Genomic DNA, 6,166 nt, shown 5'->3' on the forward strand with positions numbered 1-6,166 from the left:
TGGAAATTTTTAGTACTAAGAGATGAAGTGAGGCTCCTTGGAATCCTCCTAAATTCCCTTGCAAAAAACTTGCAAACTGCCTCAGAACTGGTTTAGGAACAGGGGAAACAGCTTATTAGCTCTTCAGGAAAGGTCAGCTTTGCTAGAGTGGGAAGGGAGCAAGATCTAAGAGCAGTGGTCAGCCTCAGGACAGGGAGGGTATGCCAAGGCTACAAGACCCAGACCTCTTGTAACCCAGCAGCCCTGAGGTAAGCCAGTAGTCTCTGCAGTACAGCAAGGCCCCCACCCCAATAGGTCCACCAATAAAGCCTTGCCCCATTGCTGACCCTGACAGCAATGATGAGACTGTGTTACTCGGGCAGGTCAGCAACAAGAAGACCCCATCCATCCTCCCACCCAGTGCCCAGCCCACATCTCTGGGGCAGGCCAGTAGCAAAATCCCCCAAGAGCAGCTAGCAGAGAGATCCTGTTTCCATAGCAACCCATCAGCAATCCTTCAGGGAAAAGAAAGTAGATATTTAATGAAACAGAAGATTTTAAAACATTCCTAATTAAAAGACCAGAGCTAAATAAAAAAATTTGATCTTAAAATACAAGACCTAAGGAAAACATAAAAAGTTAAAAAAAGAAACAAGAAAGAAAAGACATGAGATTCAATAAGGTTAAACTATATTCCCATATATAAACTAGATGCTTTTTTTAAATACAGTCTGGAGTGAAGTAAGGATGTTTAATATCAACTCTATTATTCGGTGTTATACTAGAAATATTAGTTATAGCAATAAGAGAAGAAAAAGAAATTGAAGGAATGAAAAATAGGCAATGAGGAAACAAAACTGTCACTCTTTGTAGGTGATACGAGAATCCTAGAGAATCAACTAAAAAACTAGTGGAACTAATTAATAACACTTTAGCAACATTGCAGGATACAAAATAAATCCACACAAATCATCAGCATTTCTATATATTAAAAGTCCTGAAGCTAGAGATAGAAAAAAATTCCATTTAAAATAACTGTAGACAATATAAAATACTTGGCAGTCTACCTGGCATGACAAAAAAGAAGAACTATATGAAAATTACAAAACACTTTGCACACAAGTAAACAACTGGAAAAATTTCAATTGTTCATGGGTAGACTAAGTCAGTATAATGAAAATGACAATTCTACTTAAATTAATTTTTTTTTTATTCAGGGTCATACTAATTAACTACCAAAAACTTTTATAGAGTTAGAAAAAATAATAACAAAATTCATCTTAAAGAGCAAAAGTTCAAGAATATAAAGGGAATCAATGGAAAAAAATATGTAAAGAAATATGGTTTGGCCATACCAGATCTCAAACTGTATCATAAAAAGGTAATTATCAAAAACAATCTGGTACTGGCTAAAAAAATAGAGTGGTGAATAGTGGAATAGATTAGATATACAATTCATTATAGTAAATGACCATAATTAATATGGCATATGATAAACCCGAATATTCAAACTTTGGGGACAATAATGGCTAGGAAAACTGGAAAATAATATGGCAGAAACAAGTTATAAATCAGCATCTCACACCCTATTCCAAGATAAGGTCAAAATGGGCATTTGATGTATACCACTAGTAAATCTGGAGATCATGAAATAGTTTATCTGTTATAAATATGGATATGGGAAGGATTTAGGACCAAACAATGTAAAATGTAAAACAATGTAAAAATTTTCATAATATAATTTTTAAAAAAAAGTTTTTGTACAAACAAAACCAAAGCAACCATAATTAAAAGAAAGCAGAAAACCAGGCATGGAGTGGGATAGATTTTGCAACAAGTTTCAGGAAGACCTGAGTTCAATTTCAGCTCCAGTCACTTATAAGCTGTGTGATTCTGGGCAAGTCATTTAACCATATTTTACTCAATTTCCTCATCTGAAAATGTACTTAAGAAGGAAATGGCAAGCAATTCTATCAAAAAAATCCCCAATAGGGTCATGAAGAGTCATTGAAGCAGGGGAACTCTGGGCCCAGAGAAATTAATCTTTTTCTACTGGAAACAAAATCTTGTGGTTTTTTAATGTACTATGGGGCTGTTCTTTCTGCTTTAGTACTTGTGATTATCATTTCCTAAGCTACTTTGGACTTTAGTAGTAGTCTGACCTTGGTCATATCCTGGGGGCAGGAGTATGTAAGTGCCAATAGACACCATTCATGAACAGTAATACCTTACCATAGGTATGAGGCATTCCTTAAGGACCAACCCTGTGGCATGTGCAAGGGAGATTACCTGAAGTCAGATGTTAAGCCACTTCTCAAGCACTTCCCTTGCTCTTCTCACAATAGAAATATATTTAAGCAAGGTTCTGCTCAGACTTACTCTTTTTTTTTCCTACATGACTTAACAGGGAAGAAGACTGCCCCATTTCATTTCCCTCTTCCTTTCTCCCAGATGAATCCATGTGATCTCAGTCCTAGGGTGCTGGACCTATGTGGCCCCAGTTTCTTGTGACTGGATCCAGGTTGATTTAAGCACAGTCACTGGCTAGGGCTGCCTCCTTTCCATTTCCGCTTTCCCTTTCTTAACTTTCTTGGCTGTTCCCCACCCCCCCCATTAACTCTTCTATCCCTTTTCTGTTCTCCCTTGCTTAACTTCTTAGAAACTCACCTTCTTTCCCAGCTTATAACTGTCTCTTTTTTGCTTAACTTTATTTCCTTCTTAGAAACTCATCCTCTTTACCTTGTTAAAATACCCCATATAACTACTCTTTTGATGCAGAGGAATATTATAATTGGAAACTAATTTTGTAATCTTTTTCTGCACTTAACCTTTATTTTGACACTGACCATGTACTCATCAATGGGTCAAGATAGATACTAGATTACACATGATAGTATGTCACATTAAACCAAGTAGGGGCTCATCCTACAGCTACACCTGCTACAGCTATCTCTCTCCAATAGAAGGCCCCAGACCATTCCCAAAATACCACTTCTCTCATGGATCCTGGGGGTGGGGTGGGGGGGAGGGTATTTAAAGAGAAAATGGAGTTTTTCTCACCTTCTTTTACCACCCTTACCTGCTACTTGGTTGACCTGCAGTGCCCCAAACCACCTGACCTTTAAAGAACTCAACTATCTCTCTCTTTCTTTAAATCTGTGTTTTCTCCTTACACATGCACTTCTGGGGTCAGACAGGAAACTAGTGAATTCTCTTACAACATTCATTAGGGATCAATGGTTTCCTGCCTTCATGTTAGCCTTTCATTCTCCCAACTTTTGTTAATCAAAGCCTGCCCGTTAGTCTCTATTTCCCTTTAGCTCACAGCAGTACTGAAACTCATTCTCTTGCTTCTCCAAAGAATCTAATTTGTGAATTTTGTAGTAGCTTAAAAACTTTTGTGCAACCCGTGAATTAAAGTCCAAGCCTTTCTTACCTCCCTGAGTCAGAGTTTGGTGATTTCATTACCCAAAATGAAACACAGCTGTCCCCCTTGGATTTTCCCATCCTAGGTACTCAGGCAATATCATGAAGAGTTGAGCACCGACTGAAAAGACTGACAACAAATAGATAATACATGTAAATCTAATCCATTCCAAAAAACATTTAACCCCCTCTATTATGGGGAAACAATCAATAAAAAGACAGTCTCTGACTTCAAGGAGTTTACAGTCTAATGTGGGGAGACAGCACGAAAAAGGAAGCAGGAAAGAGAGACAACTGAGGATACTCAGCACAGGGACATCTTGCTTTATGGATTGGAAACCAAAGAGTTGCAAATGAAAAGTGGAGTAAGCTGAGAATCCAATTTCTGAGAAGTTTGATACTCTACCTTCCAACCAGAGGGGAAAGAGGCTGAGGAAGGTTATGTCAATGAAGAATTGAGTTAGTGATGAGATTAGAAGTGATTAGTAGCATTCTGATGAGATGGCAATGACACAAGACAGTGAAGAATGAAGGAGTGCTCTTACTAGAAGGAGGTTAATTAGCTCAACCAAGAGATTGTATCCTAGATCTCACCTAAGGGGAAACTCCCCAAATAGAAACAGATAAAAACTGTATATATATATATATATATATATATATATATATATATATATATATATATATATATATGTATGCCTTTATAAGTCTTTTGGCATAGTTTCAAACTGTTCTTCAGAATGGTTGGATGAGTTTATAACTTTCCCCAATGGTACATTAGTGACCCAAATTTTTCAACCCCTCCAGCATTTTCTTTTTATTTTCTGTAATGTAACCCAACCTGATAGATGTAAGGTAGTTTTAATTTTCATTTTTCTAATCAGTAGTGATTTAGAACATTTTTCATATAACTATTAATACTTTGGACTTCTGAAAATTTCCTGTTCATAAAATTGAGCCATTCACCACTCAGGGAATGACTCTTGTTTTTATATATTTAGCTCAGTTCCCTATATATTTAAGAAGTTTTTCCAAGAAACTTGCTATAGTTAGCCCAGTTGTTTGTGCAAAATCTTTTTAATTTGATGCAATCAAAATTATTCATTTTGCCTCCTCTGATCCTTTCTATTTTTTCTTTGGGCTTAATCTCTTCCCTTTTCCATGCTCCTCTAAGTTGCTTATCATATCACCCTTCATGTTTAAATCATGTACCTATTTCGACCTTTTCTTGGTGTACAGCTTTATCTTGGTTCTTTGTTGGTCTATATCTACTTTTTGCCAGAAAGCTTTCATTTTCCCAGCAGTTTTTGTCAAAGAATGAATTCTTGCTCCAAAAGCTTGTATCGTTGGTTTTATCAAACACTAGATAATTATGGTCATTTACTATCTGATTTTGTATACTTAATTTGTTTCATCAATTAATCAATCTATTTCTTAATCAGTAGCAGATATTCTGATGATTACCATTTTGTAATATAGTTTAAAATTTTAAACTGCTAGGCTACCTTCCTTTGCAACTTTTTTTCATTGACTTCCTTGACATTTATGACCTTATGCTCTTCCAGATGAACTTTGTTATTATCTTTTCTAGCTCTATAAAATCTTTGGTAGTTTCATTGCTGTAAGTAAACTTATTTAGGTGTAATTGTCTTTTTTTATTATATTGTTGCAGCCCACCCAAGTAATTAATATTTCTCTAGTTGTTTAGATCTATTTATGTGAAGTGGTTTGTAATTGTGTGCATATAATTTCTGAATGTGTCTTGGAAGGAAAACTCCCAAATATTACATACTGACTATAGCTATTTTAAATAGAATTTATCTTTCTATCTTTATAAAAAGTTAGTGCTTTATGTGAATTCATTTTATGTTTTGCAACTTTGCTAAAGGTGTTAATTTTTAAACTAGATTTTAGTTGATTCTCTAAGGTTCTTTAAATATAACATATACCAATCTGCAAAGGGTGATTTTTACTGTTGTCTATTCTTATTCTTTCATTTTCTTTCCATTCTTATTCCTGTAGCTAACATTTCTTTTTTTTTTTTTTGACCCTTTGGAATTCTCTTGGATTATTTTCTTTTCTTTTTATTCATTTATTTATTTATTTTTAGGTTTTTGCAAGGTAAATGGGATTAAGTGGCTTGCCCAAGGTCACACAGCTAGGTAATTATTAAGTGTCTGAGGCCGGATTTGAATTCAGGTACTCCTGACTCCAGGGCCAGTGCTCTACCCACTGTACCACCTAGCTGCCCTGTTGGATTATTTTATTTTTGAGAATAGTGAAGTCATTCACAGTTGATCATCATACAGTATTATTGTCATTGTTTACAATGTTCCCTTTGTTCTACTCATTTCACATTACTTCACTTCCTTCACATAAGTCTGTCCAGGTTTTCCTGAGAGCATGCTGCTTGTCATTTCTTTTTTTTTTTCCTTCAATCTGTATTCAGATACTATCAGCTCTGTATTTGGGATGGATAGCATTCTTTATTATAAGTACATCAGAGAAATCGCTTCAATATTTTCCCCAATTATATAGTTGACATTTCTAATACAATATTGAACAATAATGATGATAATGAATATCTTTGATTCACCCTGATCTTATTGGGAAGTCCTCTAGGTTCTAGATAAATAATACTTATCATTTTTTAATTTTTTTAGGTTTTTGCAAGGCAAACGGGGTTAAGTGGCTTGCCCAAGGCCACACAGTTAGGTAATTATTAAGTGTCTGAGACCAGATTCGAACCCACGTACTCCTGACT

Source organism: Macrotis lagotis, chromosome X (assembly GCF_037893015.1).
Source record: "Macrotis lagotis isolate mMagLag1 chromosome X, bilby.v1.9.chrom.fasta, whole genome shotgun sequence".
NCBI lineage: Eukaryota > Metazoa > Chordata > Mammalia > Peramelemorphia > Peramelidae > Macrotis > Macrotis lagotis.